The sequence below is a fragment of the Ambystoma mexicanum genome, chromosome 13 (assembly GCF_040938575.1).
Source record: "Ambystoma mexicanum isolate Mex_15411 chromosome 13, UKY_AmexF1_1, whole genome shotgun sequence".
Lineage (NCBI taxonomy): Eukaryota > Metazoa > Chordata > Amphibia > Caudata > Ambystomatidae > Ambystoma > Ambystoma mexicanum.
Window position 1 is genome coordinate 200,368,952 of NC_090938.1, and position 14,443 is coordinate 200,383,394.

Consider the following 14,443-nt stretch of genomic DNA (forward strand, 5'->3'; position numbering starts at 1 on the left):
TCAGTGGAGCAGCATTACGATCTTATGGGACGATCGCCAATGGGCCACTCCCTTACGCAGTACTAGTGGCTAGGAGCAACATTTCGGCCTTTCAGCTGGACTAGTGCCTCCCTATTGGGACGGCCCTGCGGGTTGAGGCGCTTCCATGTTGCCTTTTCGTACGAGAATGTAGCCCCTGTGTGCCATGAGGGTACAGGGCGTCACACAAGTAGTAGCTGGTCATTTCTTGCGGATGCAGGCCACAATGGTGAAATGTATTTTGGAGTTCATGGCCTGATGGCTGTATGGGCTTGGTGAATTTGTTGTGCATTAAATTCCTATACTGATATGAACCGTGTAGCGTTCTTCTTTGCAGGTGATGTGTCATATTCCTATTTGGGGAGCGATGTATTGTGAGGAGATCTGCATTGGGTTCCAGCTTCGGAGTATAGTTGCGTGGTACTGTGCTGGGCGCGTTTGCCTACGAAGCCCAGTGAGGTCAGGGATGTGGGCTGCCAATGTGACTGTTTTGGTGATGTGATGCTCAGGGGCGGGGGAATGGCTTTTGTGTAACAGATGCCGGTCAGCCAGTTGGATTGGTGGTATGATGTGATTATCAGAATATGGCTGGTCACAGGTGCCTGTGTTTGCGTGCGTTTCTTGGAGGGAGACTGAGGTCATGTCCATTTGTGTGGCTTCTGTATTCGTGCCATCTGTGCCCTGCAGCTTCCATTGGCCCCTCTTGAGATTCATTTGTTCGTTGGCAGGCATGGATGACTTGTACATTTCACTGGTTGCATTGTGTGGCTTCATTGCACCTACGGGGAGTTGTACAATGTGGCCAGGGAGCGGTGTACAGGCACTCAGTAGGGCCGTTTACGGTTGGTTCGCGATGCCGTACTTCTCACCATGGCGGAATGGTACTTTCCGCCGTGCTTGATGGCGTTAGGTGCATGTCCGCTGGGGTCAGAATTCGCGTACCGTTGCGCCATGGTGGTAATTGCGGTTTGGCATGGCGCGCGCGCGCGTACTTGGTGCAGTTTGCGTTGGCGTTCACTGCGGTGTCGCTAATGGCATCGTAATTTGCGGTGACGGGTCATAATCGCACCGAGCGCTATTCGATGGCGGTATTGCATTTCCGCCATCGTTTTTCGATTTCCGCAAGGGTCGTAATGAGGGCCATAGCCATTTACCAACCCGTTGCTATCATGTTGTAGTGTCTAGTGTCATAGGGAAGCCAGGCAATTAGGAGACACTCAGACACTAGTATATATAAATAGGAAGAGTCTTTATTGTTACAGGGCTCAGTAGGGGAAATGGGAGTAGGGAGCTATATAATACATATCCATCTCTGTTGCTCTCCCATCCTCTGTGCCTTCAACTGCCACTGCTGGAACCTCATCACACCACAAGTTTCCAGCCCAGGGAAACATTCCAGGACCTGCATTTACAAACCAATGCAAGTGCATACTACACATCCCCCTTCGTTATTAAAAGAACACAACTTTATCAAAGCACAATGGCCTAAACCAACTCACCATCCACCATGCCAACTACACTCACCATCACCATGCTAACCACATCACTGGAGATCCTGGAAACACGTCTGCTTCTGTTGGACGTCTTCGCACAAGCCCTGTGCCTCTGCTTGCGCACACACCCACACGTCTGCACCACCAAATGTGCCCAGTTCTTTCGATTAGTCGTCCCTGTGTCTGCTGGCAAAGGTAGTCTGGAGGCTCATCTTCTTGAAGAAAGGGCATAAAATAAATTAATAAGACATGAACGTACCCTGCGTGTGTCTTCATGCTGGTTGTCACTGGTCCATGTCACAGACCTACTGTCAGGACCCTCGCCCAAAAACCCCTCTGTCAAACCCATTGGCCAGGTGGAGTCAGGACTCGGGCCTCTAGAGCCTGGCATCCTCTTCAAAAGCCCTCATGGGGCCAGTCCTGGCGCCTATGGCGCCAGGCTCATACACCATGAACAACAATGTGCTTGGAAACTACTTTATTGTATTGTCAGCCAACATGGAGGCATCCACATAGCTTGGTTCCTAAGAACCAAGCTATGCGGTCTAGTGTTTTGGGTGTGGCAGGCCTGGAACTACTTTCACTGGTACTACTTTACCTGGGCTATATAAACCACACCCTAAATGCAGAACATGCTTCGTGTTACTTTCCAGCTTGCAACGTGACGCTCACCGTGTCCAGCTATTCCCTCGAACCTCGGAAAGCAGAACCTGCAAGGAGACAAATGGAACATCATTAGCAGCAGCATCTTACCTGCAGTCTTCATCTTTAAACACTCACAGCTACTGAGAACAGCTTCCTCGAATCTGCAAGCCTCCCAGACAGAACGACCTGAAAGAGGAAGATAGAGGCAACATTAAAGAAAGCTGTAGAGACATTTACAAATTACGAACTGCTCAAAAGGCTTACCTGGCTGGTCGCCTCTCGGCTGGCACCACTCCAGACATTCCACTCACGCTGAAGAACACAGCGACCTACAAGGAAGGAAAACCCAGGTTAGCAAAGGCAAGACTTCGCAGCGCTGCGCATAGTACTTACTTACCGCGTCATAGCGCTCTTAATGCACCATCATTTACCAGCGGGGCTCAATCAATCCAGTTCACCGCGCTGAAGCTCCACATACCTAAGGGAGAAAAAAAGAGACCTTTTAAACAAAGAAAGGCATGCAGGATAGCAACAAAACTAAAGAACAGCAATAAGACCTACCTGAATAATATGAAACGGGCCAGCGTCAGTGAAGTAACTGGACCGCACTCACCCATGAAAGACAATGCGCCCCTGCAAAGAAGGCAGGACGGAGAGCACGCCTAATTCTACCACAAGGTGAGGAGAGGGCGCCAGAGGGACTGAAAGCATACGGTGGTGGAGGGAGGATACTTACCCCAGTCGGTCAGTCTTGAACACAGTCCTCCTGTATTTTCAGGCAGAACCTTCCCCGCAGACCACATCAGGGCAAAGCTGAGAAGCATACCAGGGAGTAACCCAGCTGGGTGGCGTCCCTGTGGATACCAGGTTAGCATAACACCTACATCCAAACTCCTCCCACCATCAGTGTCACTTTGACAGGCCAAGGGTGCAGGCTACTGCCTACAGAATGAAGCGCATCAAGCACATATACAGGCAACAAAAGAACATACATCACAGTCCACATCAATTAATTGAGACATCAATCACGTACTCACCCAAATTGATCACAGACACAGGGTGGACAAAACGCAACAAATCCCCACTAGGGGTGTTAACACAAGTAGTACAGCAGCAGACAGGCCACAGTTACGAGGAAAGTCCAAAGCCCTTGTGTAATATTTTGTAACACCGAACCATTCTAGCGAGCACATGGAGAAGGGAAGCAGGAGTGGCCTATGTGAGTCAGGACCCCAAGCTGCAAACACATACATGAGACATGCTTGAAGGACCGGAGGGACATCTGGGTGACTAACATGTGAGTAGGGTGCAAGTGTGGTGGTGAGGATAGGCCCTGTCTGCTCTACATGTCCACCATCCTGCACAGCAAGCACGCATCAGTGAAGCATTGCATGACTAGCACATGTGAACCATGTACACACAGCATGTAGTGGCAGTCAAGCACAACACATCACACAGGCAAAACACACCTGGGCTGGACATACACGCAACAACACTCACTGGACTGGGCATCAAAGTCCTGCATCTCTCCCACTCCTTCGATCAATTCTTGTGGTATGAACTCCGCAATGAGTGCCTCATGCGGAGTGAGGTCATCTTCCTCAGATGGTGGCCCACCGTCAGTCACCAGAGACATGCTATAATTAGGGGCACGCTTGGCTATAGCGCTGCGTTTGAGGTCATTCCAACGCTTCTTGCACTCGGCAGCTATGCGCACCTCATGGCCAAATGCACTCACATTATCCGCAGCATGCTTCCATTGGGTATTCCGATGGGCAGCCATAGTTTTGACAATTCGGCCTCACTAGCATGTCACGTCTGTGGGCCTGCACGTTGTCCACAAGGGAGTCCAGTTCCTGCTCGCAGAAAGGCTTCTTACTTGACGTGCCGGAGGCCATGGCTGTGTCTGGGGTCCCAGCCTGTGCTGCAGATGCAACCTTCCTCCTCTTGGATGGTGGCATGGTCCCTGGCTCGCGATTGCTGCCCTGATCATTATGGCCAGTGGGACCGGTGGATTGAACCAAGGGAGTGGCAGGTTGAAGGACGACCGAAAGCCTGACTTGCGTCAGTGGCTGCTGGGTGCCCTGTAATGGACCCTGCACAGCAACATCCGCCGTGCCAGGGTCATTGACCGCGACTGTCCTGGTTGGTAGACTCACAACCGGGGTGTTGTTGGCTGCATCTGCCCCTGCCAACACCTGGCTGGTTGGGGCAGCAGATGACATTGCTGCCCCAAGGACACGAGTCTCGGTCAGAGCAGCCCTGCGTGCACCTACGGTGTTCCTCCTGACCTGCTGGAAATATTCCAGGGACTCTTCAAGTGCCAACGCAGCCTGCGCTGGCAGACCCTGAGCCTGGGTGGTGGTGTCCACAGCTGCACCTGTAGCTACCACTACCCTTGGGCCCGTGGCAGTCGATGAAATGGACTGCCGGGTCACACAGGCGCCAGTGCCAGATGCAAGAACTGCATCTCCCGGAGCGCAGGGGGTGGTGGCATGACTGCACCAACAAATGGCACATCATTGTGCTCAAGTGGCGCACCCCTCCCTCTTGCCCATCTGCAGCCACCCTGGACACCCTGGAGTCCCCCTACTCCCTGGTCACCCCGGCCACGTCCCTGACCACGCCCGCCACGAGGAATACGACCAGCTGAGGCGCCCCTCACCTTTGATGGCCTCCCAACCATGGCACAGATGGAGTAGTGCCGGCACAGATGGAGAAGTGCCAATGGGAGGTGTACACCCCAATTGTCCTGGGCAATTAGGGGAAGGGGGTGGGATACAAGATTTTATAAGCACCCCTGCACCGGCAAGGCTGTATGTGACCCCGGTGATGGAGTGACGGGTCACGCAACGCTCAGGCACCCCAAAACTGCAGTAAAACAGTGCACGCACCCCGGTAGCCCATGTGTGTGGAATTAACCTCCCGCACGCGGTGGCAACCAGGGACACGAAAAACATGTACGCATGGGACACGCAGGCTACTATGACCTCGAAAATGGGTACGCGATACACAGGGGCACCCGCAGTGGGAAAAATAGTGTACGCGACTCACCGTCAGACTAGCGTGATAATGAAAAACATTACGTCCTTGATAGCTGTGAAGTAGTGATGGTGCGCGGTACAACACGAAGTAGCAACACACACGTCGGTCTCCACGAAAGGCACATACAGCGAACTGCCAGACCCGCTGACCTTTAACTCGTGCTGAGGGAAATGCCCCCGCGCATCACTTCACTTACGCACTTAGGCCCTTTCCTCGGATTACACACATTAACACGCGGACTGCTGTTTTTTCACGTGCTGAATCACTATGCACCTGTCACGAAGGAAACACCCGCGCGCGTAATGTCACAGACCCGCTTACGCGCTAAGGGCCTTTCCTCGAATTTCACGCTGACGTACACTTTTTTCACGTGCCAAATCACTCCGTATCAAGCTGGCCATGCAAAAACACATGGAAGACCACGCTCCTGCCCAAAAGGCCATGTTCCTGCCCCCAAGAGCCCTGAGCATGCTCCCACCTGCCATCGGCTGCTGCCTGCCTGCTGCCCACGTGCCCTGCTATTTGGCGCATGCATGTCAGCCATCAGCAGGGGTCCAGTTGCTATGTCCACCCCTGCTGGAACAGAAGACTCCCGACTGGGATACCATCGCTCCACAGCCCAGCCCCAGGACCCAGTTGCCCACCCACACCTGCCTCGGGGGTCGCCATGTCGAGGCAAACACCATCCGAGACCACTGGCGACCCCCAGCCAGAGAGGCAGAGGGCCACCAGCTTCAGTGAGAAGGAAGTTGGTGTCCTGGTGGAGCAAGTTCTGTGGCATTATGATGCCCTCTTCACAGCATCGCGCGCCAACAAGGAAGGACGGGAGAGGATCTGGGAGGACGTAGTGGTTGCCATCAACACGGAGGGGGTGGCAACCCACGACATCAAGCACGTCCGGAAGCGCTGGGAGGACTTCAGGTCCAGGACCCTCACCAAAGCCCAGCGCCTCGTGAAGGCAGAGGATGCAGAGGGGTGCCGGGTCAGCCTGAGCAACATCCAGATGAGGGTCCTGGAACGCATACGCCCAGCGCTACACGCCCAGATCCTTCGGAGGAAGACCCATCTGGAGTTGAGCGGTAAGTGGCCATGCATTGCTGTGTGAAACAGGGCATGTTGCAGTGTGCTGGTAGTCAGCTACTTGGCTGTATGTGTGACATAGGCCGTATATGGATGTGTGTGTGCAGGGACATCATGGTAATGATGTGAGACCAGTAATGCGTGAACCACATGGATGGTGCATGTGTTCCAATGCAACATGGGAGCAGCATGCGGAATGCACACATGAATGCATGCCTGTCCCTGTTCTTGTGCATGTATGGGGAGTGTGAGATGGGTGCTACTCTCATGTACATGTCTGGTGTATATGTCTGTGTGTCTGGGAAGAGTGTGTGACTATGAAATGCCATGGATGCATGACACTTGTCCGTGACAATGTGTAGATTAATTTGTGCGGTCTGGTCACCCTTGTATCCACTGTGTCTGTGTTTTACGGGCCATGATGCATGACTCTCCGGTGATGTGTGCGGATGGGATCAGTATGAGCCATGATGCATGTGAGTTTAAAGGCAACATTTATGTCCATCGAGGGCCTTGTACATGGATGCTGATGTTGATTGCATGTGCCGTGCCCGTTTCTGCATGTGTGTTGCTTGCATTGACCCATGTGTTGTGGAGGGACAGGATGGAAGTGACTTTTGACAGTGCCACTCGTGTGTTATTGCTTCCTGTCTAGGGGACTATTGTACAGGACCCTGATGCTTGTGTTCTATGTCTCCCTCTACGCAGCGTTGAGTGAAGAAGAGGGCGGAGACGGCGCTGTGGAGCTAAGCGGCGGGGATGCCTCCACCGGGGGGCGACGCAAGGCCCAGTCACCCTCCCAGGAATTGCCATCATCCGGGAGCGAGGGGACTGGTGCCGCGTCTGCCACTACGGCTGTAGCGGAAGGGCCGGGTGAGCCCCCACAGGGGCTTGCAATGGCAGAAGACGGTGCAGAGACATCCAGGCTGGTGGTCTCCATAGAGGAGGAGGAGCCCGCTACTGAGCCACACATGGGGCCTGGTGGGGGTAGCACCACTGGTGCAAGTGGTGCAGTCCAGGGCCAGGGTCAGGAGGCAGCACAGGTCACCGCGGAGGGGCCTGTGCATGTCGATGTCCCTGACCCTGTGACTGCACCCCCATGCACCAGCAGGGATGCCCTGTCCCAGGCCTGTCCGCAGGTAGGGGGGAGGCCCACGTCATCTGGCTCTCCACTACCTGCGGACGAGGAGTCCCATGACCGTGTGGGCTCTGTCCTGATTGGTTGTGCATGCGTGTCATTCGTGATGACATGCGTGCTTCCTGGGGGGAGCACGCACGCCATCACGAAGAGCTGTGTGGCAACGTGGCACAGTTGGGAGGGGCCATGGTCGGTGGGTTCCTACATGTGTCGCGCACTCTGGTGGACCTCTTCTCCTCTGTCGAGACTATGCGCCAGTTGTTCTCCCTGCCGTCTTCCGGCCCAGATTCCATCAGGGCCCCCTGTGGACCTGGTCTGATCAACACAGCCAGCTTGGTGGAGATCCCATCCCTGCCACAGTCGGGAGTCGGCGGTCCAGCAGGGGTGGACACCCCAACAACTGGAGACCAGCAGATGGAGGATGTGCAGGCATCATCGGACAGGGCACATGGACAGCAGCAGCAGGCTCTAGTTGGGAACAATGATGGCTCGGGGCCATCAACATCAGAGGGACAGGCATCGGCCAGAGGGCAGGAGGACCCTGGAATGGGTGTGTCTTCCTTGTGGCTGCGTTTGGGCCAGCGTATAGATGCGGAGCGGCGGCGGGCGGAAGAGGCGTTGCTCACCATGGTCAGGGCAGAGTTCTCCATGCGTTGGGCTTTGAGGCGGGCTGAATGCCTCGAGGCAACTCGCAGGGAGTTGGAACAGGCCATGGATGCATCCCTGTGAGATCTCGGGGCCAGGGCAGAGGCCTGCCTCCAGGAGATAGACATGGAGTTCGATGATGCCCTGGCCCACAACATCACACAGTGAGCCGTAGGACTTGCCCGCCGCCATTGTATATAGTTAGTTAGTTAGTGTTAGTTTTCCTTTCTCTTCTTTTTTTTATTTTGGGACCCTTGGACAATGCCCCACGTTTTTGATTATAGTTCTTAGTTAGGTCGTTTTTTTTTATAGGTTTCATTTCATTAGTTGGGCTCATGGACCCTGGTTTCAATCTCTGTACATAGTTGGACTGTGGATTTCTGCAAAAATGTTATTTCACTTCGCCATGGATCAATGGATTTTGAAATTTATGTTCCCTTTGGATTTGCTTTGGTGGACAAGGAGTTTTCACTGACTTTATTTTGGATGACTTTGGATTGTGACTTCATTATTTTCATTTTATTTTTGGGACATGCATTCTTCTTTTTTTATTAATATTATTTTCATGCTTTGATTCCATTTGCTTAATTCTTTGCACAATACATTTTGATTTCTTACTTCCATGTGTGGTATTCGCTCATTGGTTTACTGCATGTCACGATGTGGGTTTGCACAATCACTGGCACACAGTGTGTGTGACAGACATGTGTTGATGTGCATAGTTGACTTTTGGTTTATGACAAGTATGGGGTGGATTGGGAAACTTGATTGTGTCTCAGGACTGGGGTGGCGTGCAGTGGAATTTTGGTGGACATGAGGCCCATGAATGTGCATCTTTATGACATGTTGGGTGGGAACATGAGTCGGGGGCCTGCTGGCAGGTGCCCGTCAATGCAGGGTGGGTGGGGGTGCAGGGGGACATGAGTCGGGGCCTGCTGGCAGGTGCCCGTAAATGCAGGGTGGGTGGTGGTGCAGGGGGACATGTGTCGGGGCCTGCTGGCAGGTTCCCGTCAATGCAGGGTGGATGGGGGTGCAGGGGGACATGAGTCGGGGCCTGCTGGCAGGTGCCCATCAATGCAGGGTGGGTGGGGGTGCAGGGGGACATGAGTCGGGGCCTGCTGGCAGGTGACCCTCAATGCAGGGTGGATGGGGGTGCAGGGGGGCATGAGTCGGGGCCTGCTGGCAGGTGACCATCAATGCAGGGTGGATGGGGGTGCAGGGGACATGAGTCAGGGCCTGCTGGCAGGTGCCCGTCAATGCAGGGTGGATGGGGGTGCAGGGGGACATGACTCAGAGCTCACTGGTGCATGGTGACATATGGGCTGGATGGGGGGCATGGCCAGGGTGGATGGGCTGCCTATGGGACATGACCAGGGGTGCAGGGTAGTCCCCTGTGGTGTGGGCTGGCTGCAGGGGCTGGGGAGGGGGTACAGGGCACACCTGGGAAGACACACAGTGCAAAATCACATTTGGAACTGCCTGCGAACCCCTCAGAATACACGTACCCCGCTCCCACACGTACCCCGCTCGCACAGGGCCTGTCGCGTGTGATTCCCCGCACGCACCCCCGAAATACACATACCCCGCTCGCACAAGGCCTGTCGTGTGTGATTGTCCATGCGCACCTCCGAAATACACGTACCCTGCTCGCACAGGGCCTGTCGCTTGTGATTGTCCATGCGCACCCCCGAAATACACATACCCCCGCTCTCACAAGGCCTGTCGCGTGTGATTGTCCACGCGTACCCCCGAAATACACGTACACTGCTCGCACAGGGCCTGTCGCGTGTGATTCTCAATGCGCACCCCCGAAATACATGTACCCTGCTCGCACAGGGCCTGTCGTGTGTGATTGTCCACGCGCACCCCCGAAATACACGTACCCCGCTCGCAAAAGGCCTGTCACGTGTGATTGTCCACATGCACCCCCGAAATCCACGTACCCTGCTTGCACAGGGCCTGTCGCCTGTGATTGTCCACGCTCACCCCCAAAATACATGTAGCCCGCTCGCACAAGGCCTGACGCGTGTGATTCTCCATGCGCACCCCCGAAATACACATACCGCACTCGCACAAGGCCTGTCGCGTGTGATTCTCCATGCGCACCCCCAAAATACACATAGCCCGCTCGCACAGGGCTTGTCGCGTGTGATTCTCCATGCGCATCCCAGAAATACACGTACCCCGCTCGCACAGGCCTGTCGCGTGTGATTCTCCACACTCACCCCCGAAATACACATAGCCCGCTCGCACAGGGCCTGTCACGTGTGATTCTCCACACTCACCCCCAAAATACACGTACCCCGCTCGCACAAGGCCTGTCACATGTGATTGTCCACGTGCACCCCCGAAATACACGTACCCTGCTCGCACAGGGCCTGTCGCCTGTGATTGTCCACGCGCACCCCCAAAATACACATACCCCGCTCGCACAAGGCCTGACGCGTGTGATTCTCCATGCGCACTCCCGAAATACACATACCGCACTCGCACAAGGCCTGTCGCGTGTGATTCTCCATGCGCACCCCCAAAATACACATAGCCCGCTCGCACAGGGCTTGTCGCGTGTGATTCTCCACGCGCACCCCAGAAATACACATACCCCGCTCGCACAGGGCCTGTCGCGTGTGATTCTCCACACTCACCCCCGAAATACACATAGCCTGCTCGCACAGGGCCTGTCACGTGTGATTCTCCACACTCACCCCCAAAATACACGTACCCCGCTCGCACAAGGCCTGTCGCGTGTGATTCTCCATGCGCACCCCCAAAATACACATACCCCGCTCGCACAGGGCCTGTCGCGTGTGATTCTCCACACTCACCCCTGAAATACACATACCTCGCTCGCACAGGGCCTGTCACGTGTGATTCTCCACACTCACCCCTGAAATACACGTACCCCGCTCGCACAGGGCCTGTCGCGTGTGATTCTCCATGCGCACCCCCGAAATACGCGTACCCCGCTCGCACAGGGCCTGTCGCTTGTGATTCTCCACACTCACCTCCGAAATACACATACCCCGCTCGCACAAGGCATGTCGCGTGTGATTGTCCAAGTGCACCCCCGAAATACACGTATCCCGCTCGCACAAGGCCTGTCACATGTGATTCTCCATGCGCACCCCCGAAATAAACGTACCCCACTTGCACAGGGCCTGTCGCGTGTGATTCTCCACGTGCACCCTGCTGCGTGTGGGGTTTGTGTATTCGGAGGGGTGCGCGGGGAGTTTTACAGACGTTTTCGTGGTTGGGGGCTGTATGCTGTTCCACTGGCCTGTGCGCCATGTACGGGATTTGTGTGCTGTTCATGGCGCACGGGGCGGGGTTGGGGGCGTAACTGGCACTGCTGCAGGTCCGCTGCGCCACTCTGTGTCACGGATTGTTATGGATGTTAGAATCCATGAATAGGCTGTGCGCAAAAATGGATGTTGGCGCACGCGGCTGGCGCAGACTGCCGCACGCACACGCTGTGCGCCAGCCGCGTGTGCCACTTGTGTGCCAAATTCTATGAATTACCCCCTAAATCCTTACCATTATTGATCCTTTGCACAAAGGTAAATCTCATAGGTAAGGTGGATTACCTGTAGAATTTGTATCAATTGTTCTCGAATCAGTTATCTCCAGTGGTAAACAATTGATATAATTATATAATTATATAATTGTGCCTTGGAAAGAGGCAAATTGCGTTCGACAGTGAAGGAGGCATCTATAACTTTGATACCAAAATCAGGGAAGGACTACTCAAAATGTGAGAATTATCATCCAATTTCTCTACTCAATGTAGCTCAACCTCACTGATGCGGCCCGGCTCGGCCAAACCACGTGTCTGGGGTTGCTGTTGGGACTCTTGTTCAAAGGAGGTTTGCTAGAACAGGTTATCATGCCATGTTCTTTTTAGAGAGGGGCACCTGCTACTTTTTTTGTATTTTGCAAGTAACTTGGGGTTGGTCACCCAAACGTACCTGGGGGAACCCAGACGTTGACCCCTTGCTCACTGTGCTCACAGTGGCACAGCTCCACCTCATTGATGAGGTCCGACTAGGCCAAAGCACATGTCTGGGGTTGCTGTTGGCCCTCTTGTTCAAAGGAGGCTTGCCTTGCATTTCGGTGCTGGACTGCCCTTGTGGGCGATAAAAAGACTGATATGCAAATGGATATTCCTCCTTGGTGAAAAGTACACTGATCAAAAAGCGATGGCTGCGGACTCTCAAAGTGGGAAAAAAAAACACAGATCAGGTTATCATGCCATGTTCTTTCTAGAGTGCTACCTTTTTTGGTACTTTATACATTTTTGTCAATTTGTCATTGCTTTTTAAGGTTCATATACTGTTCAACAAATTGTCTGTATTTATCTTGCATACTCTTCACAATGCGATATCGGTATTATTGTGCCTTTCACGAATACATTTACCAAGTATGTTTCTAGAGGTACATTTAAAAAGTGTAGTTCCCAATACTTTCCGCATGTTGGAACATGGCAGCATCCATTTTACTTGAAGATCAAGCTGTGTCTTACTATCATGTCTCAGTGGTCCATATGTTGGTTTCCATTACCGACTTCAACGTAATGCCCAGATGCAGGATCACGGGACTGGCCATATGTTTTGTTTCCACCATTCACCCCCACGTAATGTCTATACGCGCGTCACGTGACTGTTCCTTCCATCATTTACCTTTCACTTGTACAGTCCCCAGGAGCACATTTCTCCATTTGACGCTGCATGAACAATATGAGCATCCAAATAGTGGTGAGTTTGTTGCGACTATTGCTTTTCATGAACGCCTTGTCACATGGAGTCTTTGTAAATTATATTTTTGATTCCATGCTTTTAAGTGGTACTTTGAATCCATGCTTGCAATAAAATATTTTCAGGTGATTCAGTCCTCAAAGCAGCCTGTGGTGCATCTCGCTTCTTTTGAACTACTCCGCCTTGAATGATGGTATGGCTTTAAGTGTTTGGGCATTATTGGCATGGTATAAATTGTGGTATTTATCAGTTTTCAGCAGCCTATATACAGTGTTGCATGGTTAGTTATACAATTGTAGTGCATGCCCGCCACGGGTGTACACAGTGCATTAAGACTGGTGATGGAGAGTGTGGCCACACATAGTGTAGGTGGAGCTTGTTTTCTTTGGGAGGTACAACACGTGTACATAGTTGTGTTACGTTGAGGAATTTCATAATACATTCCTGACAAGGAGAACTGCTTGTTTTTGATGTGTTGCAGATATTGGTTGCACAAACTTTGAGACTTTTGGGATCAGTTTGAAATATACAAATTCATGGTGTTACGCATGATTTATTGCGACTGATGTGCATCCTGATAGACAATTGTAACAGGTAGGGATATGGTTCAAGAAGGGCTATTTTGACATTCAGAGTGTTTGGTTAATTTTGTCCAGGGCTCATATGGTAGTTATTTAGTCTGTTTTTTGTTTTTTGTTGTAGTTGGTTGAACAGAGAAAATTGTTGAGGTGTCCATAGAATAGGTGAAGACGGTTTTGTCTTTCTTGAGGAGGATTCACTACAGAAAACGTCATTACATGGATTTGAATTGGCATTAGTACACCCCTGAAGAATTTTGGGCAAATTAGCAATATCGACAGAAACATGTTATTTTTTTTAACAACTGTATTTATTAGGTTGAAACATGGTACATGTCACAACAAGCTTATACACAGTGCAAAGAGTGGCAGTATTTCCAACGAGGCCCGATCTTCCAGAACCTCACCAGAGTGCCATGCCCAGAACTGCGTCCCCCCAAATGGTTCCCCCCTGACCTAACAGCGGGCTTGCAAAAATAGTTTTGGCAGTTTGGGTTTACATGTCAAGGACGGGACCTCACGATCGTACTCCAAAAGGGGCTCCCATTTGTCTGTAAATTGATGTAAGCATCCTTCTTTTTCTTTCGCTGCAGTGATTTTCTCCCCAACCAAGACATCCCATATTTTAACCCACCAGAGACCCAATGGTGGGCTTTCCGTGGATTTCCAGCATTGAGCTATTGTGATTCTTTCTGCCAGCAATAGTTGCATTATTAGCTGAGCGGATCTGCCAGATTTTGAATACACTTCCGGAACAAGGGCCCCTAGAAACACGACCTCTGGGGTCATTGGGAGCCTGATACCCACTACGTCCCTCACTACTGAAAGAACCTGCACCCAAAAGGAGTTGAGGAGCGGGCAGTCCCACGACGTATGGAGTTATGTCCCCCACACCCCACATTTCCACCACCACAGTGTTTCCCTAGATGCCTGGAAGTGGTGCAGCTGAACAGGTGAGTCATACCACCGAAACATGAGTTTCAGGGTGCATTCGTTGTTTTTGACACATCTCCAAGAGGAGTCCTTTCTGGCCCAAATGTCCAGCCAAAT